The following is a 13,426-nucleotide window of genomic DNA, read 5'->3' as shown; positions in this document are numbered from 1 at the left end:
AACAGATGGAAGACAATAAACACAGTAGAGTCAAATTATAGCAAGCATTCAGTATGAGGATTCAGACTCCAGAGTCTGTTTGCAGTGTAAAGGTGTAAGGGAGGCGACTTCCAGAGCTAGACAGACCAACTACGAGGTCAGCGGAAGCCCCAAACCCAGCGTAAGGCAGTGCAGTCACCCCGGGGAGGAACGCGCAGGAGGGAATAAAGAGACTTACACATAAAGGATAGAAAATTTCCAAATAGACACCAGACAGACAGAGACTCTCCTAATATACAGTCACTCCACATCCCACAGATGTGTTGAAGCATCACTCCTGATCGTCCTTGTTCTCCAACCTGCCCCTGCTGTCTCTGGTGTGCTCACTTGGTCATACCCTTCATGTCCTAATGCCCCGGTGTGGAGCCCCCACCCCACACACAAAACTAACCAGAGGCAAGAGTGCCTTTGGTGCTCCAAGAGAGCAAACTTGAAGTCAAGCCAGCGCACAGGAATTCTTACGTTGGCCTTGAGGGCTGGAGACCAGCCATCCTGTTCTCGTCTCTCCCTGTTCCTTTCCTAGGGAACTTCTGATTCATGAAGACCTGAGCTACTCACACCACTTCCTGGGCCCCAGTTCTCAGACTCTACTTCTATAAACTGAGTGTTGTCTTACTTTCCTCTTCACAGCTTTCCAGATGAATTAGACTTTGACCAACAGGTCCATAAAAGTATTCTTTTTTTTTTTAGATTCTTTTTTTTAAAAATTTATTTTGTATTGTCAAACCAAAACAACATACGAACATGAACATTAACATACAAACATTCTGTGTATGGTGTACAATCAATGGCTCACAATACTAGTATAGTCATCACCATGATCATTTTTTAGAACATTTGCATCACTCCGGAAAAAGAAATAAAAAGACAAAAGAAAAAACTCGCACATTCCATACCCATTACCCCTCCCTCTCGTTGACCGCTAGTAGTTCCATCTACTCAATAGATTTTAACCTTTGCTCATCCTGTTGTTTTTCTATGCCCCTTACCAGTCCCTTTCATTATTCACTAGTATTTCAATCTACTCAATTTATTTTAACATTTGTCCCCTTATTATTTATTTATTTTTAATCCATAGTTTTTACTCATCTGTCAATATCATAGATAAAAGGAGCATCAGACACAAGGTATTCACAATCACACAGTCACATTGCAAAAGCTTTATCATTATACATTCATTTTGAAGAAAGATGGCTTCTGTCCTTGCTTTGGCGGCATATTTACTAAAATTGGAACGATACAGAGAAGATTAGCATGGCCCCTGCACAAGGATGACGCCCAAATTCATGAAGTGTTCCATATTTAAAAAAAGAAAAAAGAAACATGGCTACTGGAACACAGCTCTACAGTTTTCAGAAACTTCCCTCTAGCCTCTCTAATACACCTTAAACTAAAAAGGGGATATCTATAAAATGCGTAAGAATAACCTCCAGGATAACCTCTTGACTCTGAAATCTCTCAGCCACTGACACTTTATTTTGTTTCATTTCTCTTTTCCCCCTTTCAGTTGAGAAGGTCCTCTCAATCCCTTGATGCTGTGTCTCAGCTCATTCTAGGATTTCTGTCCCACGTTGCCAGAGTGGTTTACACTCCTGGGAGTCATGTCCCACGTAGAGAGGGGGAGGCCAGTGAGTTTGCTTGGCGTGTTGACTGAGAGAGAGATAGGCCACATCTGAGCAACAAAAGATTCTCTGGGGGTGACTCTTAGGCCTAATTTTAAGTAGGCTTAGCTTATTCTTTGTGGGGATAAGTTTTGTAGGAACAAACTCCAAGATTGAGGGCTCGATCTATTGATTTGGTTGTCCCCACTGCTTGCGGGAATATCAGGAATTCTCCAAATGGGGAAGTTGAATTTTCCTCCTTCCTCGCCATTCCCCCAAGGAGACTTTGCAAATACTTCTTTACTCACTATTCAAATCACTCTGGGATTTATCGGGGGCACCACTCTGGACAAACCTACAAAATTTCATCCCCTATTCAAGGTTCCATGTACGTATACTGTTCAGTTAAACTGTCCATATAAAATATATTAGGAAATGCACTAGTCAAAATATAAATTTTGTACCAAATAAACATTTTTTGCTTTAGTCTCACACATAAGTTGAAATTTTAAAATATTAATTACCATCTATTTTCAGCACCCTGCAGTAATGACATTCCTTTGTTCTTCCTCATGCAAAAACATTTTTTAATTTGTACATTTAGTCACTATCATTGTATACTCTAGGCATTCCTAGATAATACTATCCCAGCCCACAAACGTATTCTTGAAATGAAACAGGATCTTGTTGTATCAAAGCCAAGACGTTCCAGTTTTTAAAATGGGAAATGAAATTGAAATCTCAGGAGCAGCGCCCCTGGTGGACAGCGCCTGTAAGCTACGACAATTCCTCAGCCTGCCTGTCACCTGCTCGTTTTAACTTCTCAGTGCGTCTATAGGGGGAACTGAGAAATGGAAGTATTGCAGCTCATGTTCCTCCAAAGAAGAAAGTGAGGCTTGTTTGAAATATTATTTTTTTTAAATCCATAAAGTATTCTAAATTACACAGCCCACAAGACAACAGCTTGGACAGGCCATCTCTGGATGAAGACGTAGGTAAGAAGGAGCCTCTCTGGTTTGGGCTGTGTCTACAAACAGCACCTCTTAGGTTCCACCTGGAGAAAAAGAAACGGCAGGGCTGTAGTTTCCTCCAGATCCATCGCATTTCTTCTGTTCGACTTTTCCCTGAACTTCCCTTGATTTGTGAAATTCTCCCACGAGTCATTAGTGACACTCTCCACTGGTTATGACGTTAAAGACCGTAAGAGAAAGCATGCACAAACACGGGCTTTGAGGTTAGCATGCCTGGATCTGAATTCTCGTTTGTTCGTTATGTGACATTGGACAAGTTACTTTAACCTCTCTGTGCCTCGGCTTTCCTCTCTGTAAAATAGGATTAATAATAGTTCCGACCTCAAAGGGTTGATGTGAGGATTAAATGAAGTGTTACTATAAGAAAAAGACTGCACATTATATGGCCCTTACCCAATGCTACTTTTATTATATTAGCTGAAACCTTCAGGAGATGCTAATCCAAATTTACAAAATAAGCTTCTTGCAACAGAAATGCAGCTGACATTATGCTAAATTACAGTTATGTGCAAAACTTTTAACTCTCAGCCCACCTAAACTCAAATGTAGTTTATTACATGCAATACCTGTCTCCCTCATTTCACTTGCCACACTATACTCTGATTATCTAATACTATTTCTGTCTCCCCAGAAATAACCATCTGAATAATAATAAAACTGAAATGGAGAACTCCTTGAGGGCAAGGAGCCTGTAATAATTAATTGAGGGCTTACTTTGTATGCCAAATCCTATACTAAGTGCTTTATACATTATTGTCAATACAGTAATCTTGTCAGGTAGAAATTAATTCTTCTTGTCTATGCCTCCCTTACCTGCTTGAATTTCCAGCACCTGGCATTGTGCCCCAGGTGTGTAATACACATACCTTGCTTGACACATAATATGTAGGTCGCAAATGTTTGTTGAATGAAAGGTGCACTTAATAATTTTTAAAGGCACTAAAAGCAAGTTAGGCAAATCTGTTCATATATTAATTCTGTTACCTGGGCAACACTCAACTTTCTGTGGGAGATGTCCATTATATAAGCTTAGATAAAGCTCTCTGTCTGGATTCTAGGTACGATGGTTTCATAGCAAACAAGGAGCCCACTTCATAAGAATTCCTGATGAGTTGTTACAAAATGAGAGAAATACAGGGTACATTCCCACTATTAAGATCACAGAAATAACAGGAGTAGAAGGAAAGGAATGAATTTGGGGAATTCTACTATACTCTTTTTTTTTGGGGGGGGGGGTGCATGGTCCCAGAATCGAACTGCTATACTCTTTTTGATGTGCACATTTAGATTTTAATGGGCCCCAGTGCAAGTGTGAAGAGCCCTTGCTGGTTGTTCAAAACATACTCAAGTGTTATACATTTGACAGAGAGCCATAAGTAAGGTTCCTGAACTCTGATTTGAAGAAACAAAATAAAATAATGATTAATACATTTTCTAGAAATATGAGACGGAGGAATTTACTTTGAGAATTCATAAAGGAACAGAACTGACCCATCTTTGGATAATAATTATTACCTCTTGCTGGTCAAGTCATGGCTTATTGTCCAGGCGGTTCTGAACAGCCCTGTACAAACCTCTAGGTTTTGGCTGCACCAGCTCTGTGACCTGAAAACGGCCTTATCTTTGCAGATAAGAAATAGAGATTTTTCTCATGTGGTCTTTTTGGAGGCAAATAGTTGCATAGTTATCTGTCAGGAAATTTGTAAAACACAGATAATCTCAACCATTTCATTTATAATCTGTCTTTCCAGCTGTTGCTGGGCTATTTCTGTGTGGATGTTGGATGTCATCTCAAACTCAATGTGCCCAAAAGTGAACTCATGGGTCTCTCCCTGAACCCCACAGCATACTTCTGTTTCCAGTGATAGCTGATAACACACCATAATAGGAATAGCTCACATTTATTAATTGCTTCCTATGTACCATTCCCTGCCCTAATGTCTTACATGTACTAATTCACTTAAAACCCATCAGAAACATTAAAACTCATCCACTCTCTGAAGTAGTTACAATTATTCTCCATTTTACGTCAAAAGAAACTTTCACATATTGAGAAGTAAGAGTCATGGAAAGGCTAAGTAACTCATCCAAGTAAATGGAGAAGCCAGGATTCAACTCCAGGCCCTCCAGCTCCCAGGGCTGTGTACCCCTGCTGGTTTGCACTGTCTCACTACTCGGCAGCTACCCAAAGCATAAGCATGTTTCATCCTAGACTTCTCTCTCTTTCTTACGTGTCATCCCAACTACCCCTACGTCTAATCAGTCGTTAGGTCCTGTCAATTCCAGCTCCTTTATATGCTTCCTTGCAACCATGTCCCCTCAACTAACATCAAATACACTCTTCATCTCCTTTCCCACTTCCTTGGGTCACTCCTTTGTCATATGTTACCTGGGCAGCTGCCACACAAAGAGCTGTCTTCTGAAAACATGCATCTTTTTTTTTTTTAATTTTTTAAATACCAAAAAACACAAAGCAAATACAAACATTCCTATTTTGATCATTCCGTTCTACATATATAATCAGTAATTCACACTATCATCACATAGTCGCATACTCATCATCATAATCATTGCTTAGAACATTTACATCTAGTCAGCAAAAGAAATAAACAGAAAAAAAATTTATACATACCATACCCCTTACCCCTCCCTTTCATTGATCACTAGCATTTCAAACTAAATTTATTTTAACATTTGTTCCCCCTATTATTTATTTTTATTCCATATGTTCTACTCGCCTGTTGACAAGGTAGATAAAAGGAGCCTCAGACACAAGGGAAAACATGCATCTTATCACTTCATTCCATTACTGAAAAGTTTTTCCTGAAGGACCAGGTTCCCAAGCAATAGAAACCATCACATTTCCAGGCCCCACTCCTGCCTGCTGTCCAGGCTCCTGGCATAGGGGACTATCATGGGTCTGTGAACCCACCAAATCCTTTCCCAGCAAGGCCTTTGTCCATGTTGTATCCTCTGCCTGGAATGCCCTTCTCTCCCTCATTTCCACCTCTGGTTCTTTTGTGCTTCAAGGCCCAGATCAACTATACTCCGTTAGCTTTCTAAAACCTCCCACCCAAAGCTCAACGTATGGCCACCTATTTAAACTCCTATTTAAACTAAAGCATTTAGTACATAAGTGGACAGTAGTAGCAACTTATTACGTTGTAAGATAATTATGCAGCTGTGGTATTTTCTTAACTGACTCGCCAAGTGGTCAATGAGTTATTTGGGGGACTTTGCTTCATGTCCACGGTGCCTGATAAACCTCACATCTTCAAAAAAAATGTTTATTGGATGTGTTAATTAATATGAACATGAAGATAACAGTGGATAGTCGCAAATGTCGCTCAACCTATTTCAGAAGCCAGGTGTCCTGTTTGTCACGGGGTATCTTATTCTCGCTGCAAGTCATCTTTTATTTCATGCCTTTATAAATTTCCTTTAATAAAGTGTTGCCCATATATTTTAGCTTGTAAGTGCATAGCTGCATTTCAGCAGGTAAACACAATAAATATTATTTGGTAACACATGCACTGTTTTTGTGTTTTGCTTTGTTTTGTCTTTCATGAAAAGAAGCAACAACAAAGGAAATAGTTGGCACGATGAGGGCTCCTTGCAGTCTGAGACCCAGTCCCTGAGTGATCATAAGGAGACCAACAGATTGAGGGTAGGAAGGCAAAGAAGGGGAGAAAAGGAAGGCTGACCTGAGCCTGTGGCCCTGGGAGGGAACTGAGAGGCCACAGACAGGGTGGCACAGTGCCAGAAACCATGGGAAACCAGAAGGAAATCGGGCACTTAAATCGCGTGTTTTGGGGTTCATCTTCCTCACAAGATTATAAGTCCCTCCAAGGCAGAACTATGTCTTATTCCTTTTTCATTCACAGCACACTGTCACAGGAGCCAGTGTCTGATAGAGCTTAACAAATATCTGTTGAACTGAACTCAGATTTGGGGTCAAAACATTGGGAGAAGAAAAAGGGCCCTGGAAACAAATGTCAGAGTGTGCGTCCAGGTAATGGGAGAGTAGGAATTACCTGAGTCACCCACAGTGCCATTTGGATGAAAGGGATCAAAGAACTGGGGTTTTAAATGAGGAGAACGAGGCTGTGGGTGCCTCAGAACCGGGTGTGCAAGGCCTCAGGATGTTAACAAACATTAACAAGGCCTTGAGGGGAAGTGACTTGCTAAGAGGTGTTGGGTGCAGCAAATGGAAACTACTAGATCTGAAAGGAAACCACTTCCTTTACTCCCTGCTTATCAAAGAGGCCCCAGGACTTCTGTTCTGAGACAGTGTTGGCGGATGTGCTTGGTCTCCAGCTCCCCCCAAAGCTGTGCCTCTTCATCCTCTTCTTGTGGGATTGAAATTGAGCTACCTGAAGAATTTCAGAGCCCCTGCGTAGACACCCTGAAAACGGAGACAGCTACCATTTGAGAAGATAACATTTATTTTATTCATATACTAATTTAATATTCACAAAAATTTTGGTGGTGTTTTTCCAGTGCCCTCTGAGATCCTAGCACATTTCATTTCATCGATACATTCACCCCAGGATTCTCCCCCTTTCCGAAATGCTTTACCTCCCACTCCTCCTCACTAACTCCAATACACCTGCCCTTCGTAATGCCCACTCTTCCTTCCGGGGTCAGCTCAAATACCTTCCTTCATCCTCCAGACCATGTCTAGTGTCTCTCATTGTCTTATATCTCCGTCCTTCATGGCAATTTTCAAATTTTATCTTTAAATATTTTTCTCTCTGATGATCTGATTAATATCTCTCTCCCCACTAGACTGCGAACCCCATCAGGGCAAAAACCCCATCTGATTTTGCTCATGATTTTTATGCACAGTGCCTGACCCTGTGCAAACTGCAGAGAAAGTCTGCAATGTGCAATTTTTAAAAAAAATATTTTTATTGACAAATCTTCACACACATACAGTCCATACATGGTGTAGAATCAGTGGCTCACTATATCATCACATAGTTGTGTCTTCATCACCATGATCATTTTTAGAACATTTTCATCACTCCAGAAAAAGAAGTAATAAGAACAAAGAAAAAGCTCGTACATCCCATATCCTTTAACCCTCCTTCTACTGATCACTAGTATTTCAATCTACCTAATTTATTTGTAATAATTATCACAAATATTATCACCTTATCACCTGTTTTATCTATTTATTTTTTATTATCTATATATTTTTATTCATCTGTCCATACCCTGGATAAAAGGAGCATCAAACACAAGGTTTTAACAATCACACAGTCACACTGTACAAGCTGTGTTATACAATCGACTTCAAAAATTAAGGCTACTGGACACAGCTCAACAGTTTCAGGCTCTTCCCTCCAGCCACCCCAATACGCCATAAACCCAAAATGGATATCTATATAATGCATAAAAATAACCTCCAGGATAACCCCTGAACTCTTCTGAAATCTCTCAGCCACTGAAACTTTGTCTCATTTCCTTCTTCCTCCTTTTTGGCAAGAAGCCTTTCTCAATCCCATCATTCCGGGTCCCAGTTCATCTCAGGAGTTCTTTCTAATGTTTCCAGGGAGATTTACACCCCTGAGAATTATGTCCCACATAAGGGAGAGGGCACTGAGTTCACCTGCTGAGTTGTCTTAGAGAGGCCACATCTGAGCAACAAAAGAGGTTCTCTGGGGGTGACTCTAAGTTTAGCTATTTTTTGCAGGAAGAAGTTTCATAGGGCAAACCTCAAATCAAGGGCTCAGTTTATTGATTTGGTTGCCCCCACTGCTTGAGAGAAAATCAGGAATTCTCCAAATGGGGAAGTTGAATATTTTCTCCTTTCTCCCCTGGCCCCCAAAGGGACTTTGCAAATGCTTCTTTATTCACTGCCCGAATTACTCTGGGATATATTGGGGCATCACACTAACCTGGACAAACCAACAAAATCTCATGCCCTATTCAAGATTCCATGTACTTGTGGTATCCAACTACACTGACCAAATAAGTTAAATTAGGTAATGTGCTGTTCAAAGTATACATTTTGCACCAAATAAACATCTCTCCCTTTGGTCTCACACAGAAGTTGAAGTCTCTAAATATGGATGATACCATCCTTTACCCCATATTCCGATCTACCTTAGCTCTAGCCAGATCAGCTTCATTCATATCTCTACTCGAAGTTTGATCACTTTTTCAACATTTTTAAAAGTTGATGTATGGGGTAATACTGACTTTCATAGCTTCAGAGCTCTAACTCTGAGTCTCAGGTGTCACATAAATACCCGAAGTTTCGGGGAATGATCAGGTTTTATACAAACAGCTCAGTATCTTAGAATTTAGAAATAACAGTTACAATTTCTAAATATACGTGACCGCTGTGAGAGCTTTGCAATGTGCAATTTTGATTAATTAATGAACATGCAAAAGTTTGTGCAGTCTTTAACTGCCTTACCTGGAATCTGACAATCTTCCGGCAGATGTCTCAATGACAAAGCAAAACATCATTCTACCTACTCCTAAATGCATACCTTTAATAGTCCACAGAACCCTTGTTGGAAATACGGTAGAAAAACATAATTGATTTTACCTCCTATGCAGAAAAGAGCAAACACACCAGGCTTGAGACTGTTATTTTTTAAAGCCATGTCCACACAAATAGCCCTTGAATGGTATTTGGGAACTTGAATTTCAGGAGGGCCCTCATCACCCCCTGAGAAGAGTGGCTCACTGTGCCTACACCATTTGTACAGTTTGATTTATACTGAACACATACTTTTTCTCTGGGAATCTGGAATTTTGGTATATGCTAGGCAAAGGGTGCCTATATGACTGACCCCTAAAAAATAAACCCTGGACTCCTAAACTCAGGCAAGCTTCCCTGGGAGACAACATTTCACACATGTTGTCAACACTACGTTGCTGAAGGAATTAATCACTTCCTGTGTGACTCTGGGAAGCTTGCACTTGCTTTCTTTTGGACTTTGCCCCATACATGATTTTTCCTGTTGCTAATTTTGCTTTGCACCCATTCGCTATAATAAATCATAACCCAAAGAATGATTAGATGCAGGAATCTGGAGTCCTCCTAGCAAATCATTAATCTTGGGGGTGGTCTTGAAAACCCCCAACACATCTCCTGAATATTTCTACAACCATCTACTTCTCTCACCCACCACTAGCTAGATCGCTCTAAGCTACATTATCTCTTACCTGGGCAATAGCACTTAACTTCATGCAGCCACACATGCCCCCGTCCAATCCATTCTCTACACTACACCACAGTGTTATCTTTCCAAGACATGAATATGCCCTAATGCCTAATGTTATCTGGTGTCAAGAAGAACCAATGGGTTGCTCTTGTGTGTGGCATGTATGTGTGTGTGTGTGTGTGTGTGTGTGTGTGTGTAATAGTTCATAAGTTGAAAGTTTTTAAGTAGAAGAATAATCAGAGAAAAAAATGGAAAAGATATTCAGTGATCTAATTCTCAAAAATGAACCAAGACCTAAATAGCGTCTTGTGGATTGGTCCTAACACCTTCAATGAAAGGATAATCCCCACGTAATTTTAATAGTTTCGAAGCATAGAAAACAACAGGAAGCCCAATTCATTGACCAGTTATTATAACACTGATTCCAAAACCATCCCAAAAAGAAAAACACAGACCAGAGAACCGCAAACTGTGATTGTGAATCAAATCTGACACTGCCTGTTTTTTTATACGGCCTGTGGACATACAAAACAGGTTTCACATGTTTAAATGGTTGAAAAAAAATTCAAAAGAATAATATTTTGTGACATGAAAAAAAAAATAAATTAAATTCAAAATTCAGTGGCCAGAAAAAGGCTTTGCTAGCGATCGAGCAGCTTGCAAGATGTGAAACGTCCGTCTGTCCGAGCAGTCTGCAGAGAGCAGTGACCTGCAGATGGCTGTGACGCCCGGCGAGCGCGACTTCCGCAGACCGAGGTCAGAGCCCGGCAGCAGCGGGACACCCGAGCCGGTCACTGCCAGAGGAGGAAGGGGGAGGCCGAGGCAATGGCGGACCTGAGGGGAGATGGGGCCTGGGGAACGGGCCCAACCTTGGGGAGCAGCCCTAAACTTTGAGAGCAAGGATGAGGGTGAGGAATTCGAATACAGGGAGGACAACCAGACTGTCCGGAAGGGGAGTGGCAAGCAGCTACATGATGTCTATGAGAACATCCAGAGCAAGGCAGCAGCCCTCAGAGCGGGTCCCAGATGCGTCACGAGAAGACCCCATTCGACCAGCTGGCCTTCACCAAAGAGCCCGTCTCACTTAGGGCAGCCAGGGGTCTGATGAGGAACTCAGCTGTGATGGCGTTATCCACAGAGAGCGGTCAACAGCCCCTGCAGGAGGAACCCACTTGAGGAGAGACCCAACCTTCCACTATCTTTTGGGTTCATTCCAAGTAGTTCCGTACCTGTGAAAAACTTGCTTCTCAAAAAATCCTTGTTTTATGGACCTAGAGAACATTATGCTGAGTGAGTCTAGCCAAAAACTAAAGGACAAATACTGTATGGTCCCACTGATGTGAACCGACATTAGAGAATAAACTTGGAATATGTCATTGGTAACAGAGACCATCAGGAGTTAGAAATAGGGTAAGATAATGGGTAATTGGAGCTGAAGGGATACAGACTGTGTAACAGGACTGGATACAAAAACTCAAAAATGGACAGCACAGTACTACCTAATTGTAATGTAATTATGTTAAAACACTGAATGAAGCTGCATCTGAGCTATAGTGTTTTTTTGTTTTATTTTTATATATTTTTTGTATTTTTTATTTTTAATTTTTCTCTATATTATCATTTTATTTCTTTTTCTGTTGTCTTGCTATTTCTTTTTCTAAAATGATGCAAATGTACTAAGAAATGATGATCATACATCTATGTGATGATATTAAGAATTACTGATTGCATATGTAGAATGGAAAGATTTCTAAATGTTGTGTTAATTTTTTTTTAATTAATAAAAAAAATCCTTGTTTTTTCTTTTGTGTTTGCTTTGCAGAATAGAAGAGAATAGAGCAGCGACTGCACAGTGGAAAGAAAAGGAAACAGGATCTGAGGACTGTTGAAATCTGTTTTCAAGAATATCCTGAAGCACCTATGCCTCTGACTTTATTAGTGATTCAGATTATTTTCCTTGCGTGGGGGAAATATTTCGTCTGCTTCACAGTAAGGAATGGTTTTGCAAGAATATGTCATGACCAAGACAAACTGCCGACAAAAGAGCCCACTGATGTTAACAGTGTATTGATAAAAAAAAAAAGCAAAATGTTCATCTTAGGACACAAGATAGATGTTTTTGAGTTATTTGAACTGAAAGTCTATTGAGGAAACTGAGAATTTCAGCTTTCTAATCCATTGTAAACTACAGTTATCAAAGGCTAAATTATCCATGTAAGATAGAGTTTTCACTATCCCAACAGGATGAACAAACCCAAAAAGAAATATATATCACATATGCTGTATCTTACAGTGGTTTCCAAGAGCATTTGACATTTGTTTGTACATATTATCTTGATCATTTATAAAGTTACTATGATCTGTAATTCAAAAGAATCCATTGTGAGGACCATTTTAAAAATTAAGACCAATTAAAAATTAATATGCCCTTAATAATGTTTTAAATGTAAACACTAACATGTACGTAAAGGCACAAGAAAACAAACTATTTCTAACATCCTTATATATTAGGGAAAAGTTCTGTTTTGCTTCCTCTCTATTTTTCTTTTAACTTAATGGGTAAAAGATTAGCTGAACTTCATATTATACGAATTGCTAGTGAAAACTGTCAGTAAGAAGAAAGCTGTATATCCTGATCTAAAAAAAAAAAAAAGACTTTATGAACAATTTTTCCATCAACCTTTAAAGGTTTTAAGTCTGCCCAGAAATCTAGTTCAACGTCTGATGTTTCCCTCTGTTCTTCCTCTAATTAAGCTTGATATTTGTTATGCACCAGCATTTGAGATAATAAAATTTCTTGTTCTGTGAAAAAAAAATCAGTGCCCATAAATAAAATTTTATTTGAACCCAAATAATCATCATACATTTATGCATTAGCTGTGGCTGCTTACACATTACAAGAGTACAGCTGAGTAGTTGCAACGGAGACTATATAACCAACACAGCCTAAATTTGGCTATCTAGACTTTTAGAGAAAAAGTCTGTCAACTCCCAATAGAGATCAACCTCACTTATAAACATAAATGTTAAAAATCTGGATTTAAATCTTAGTAAGTTGAACCAAGAAATACATTAAAAGAAAACAATGCAAACAAGTAGGGTTTATCTCCACAATGCAAAGATAATTTCTCTTTAAGAAATCTTCTATTGCAACTGATTGTTCAAACAGATTAAAGGAGGAAAAAATTCATGACTGATTCCAAACATGTATCTGATAAAATCCAATACTCATGACTGATTTAATAACATTTTTTTAACTTAGCAATGTAAAAAATAGGAGGTGTTTCAGTCAATGTCCAATCAGAGAAACTGAAACCATGTTAGATATTGCAAATCTAACAAATTTTTTTTTTCATGGGCAAGCACCGGCAATTGAACCCAGGTCTCCGGCATGGCAGGCGAGAATTCTACCACTAAGCCACCATTGCACCACCCTAAATCTAACAAATTTAATATAGAAAATGGTTACAAAAGTGAGGGAAGGACTTGAGAAATAAAATGGGGAAGATGAGGTTAATCAGCATTTAGTAATTCCAAGAAGGTGTTACCACTCCTATGGAAATTTTGCCTT

General features: G+C 39.6%; 1 non-coding gene across 1 annotated transcript; it reads left to right on the top strand.

Moving 5' to 3' along the window:
- The first annotated feature begins 1,242 nt into the window (after nt 1–1,242).
- Nucleotides 1,243–1,345, top strand: LOC143681786 (U6 spliceosomal RNA). The gene has a single exon (XR_013174845.1). It is a non-coding gene; the product is annotated as a U6 spliceosomal RNA (small nuclear RNA).
- Nucleotides 1,346–13,426: the final 12,081 nt, after the last annotated feature.

The sequence above is a fragment of the Tamandua tetradactyla genome, chromosome 4, assembly GCF_023851605.1.
Source record: "Tamandua tetradactyla isolate mTamTet1 chromosome 4, mTamTet1.pri, whole genome shotgun sequence".
In the NCBI taxonomy this organism is placed as follows: domain Eukaryota; kingdom Metazoa; phylum Chordata; class Mammalia; order Pilosa; family Myrmecophagidae; genus Tamandua; species Tamandua tetradactyla.
Note: the sequence above shows the minus strand (reverse complement) of the source record. Positions and strands in the feature narration are given on the sequence as shown.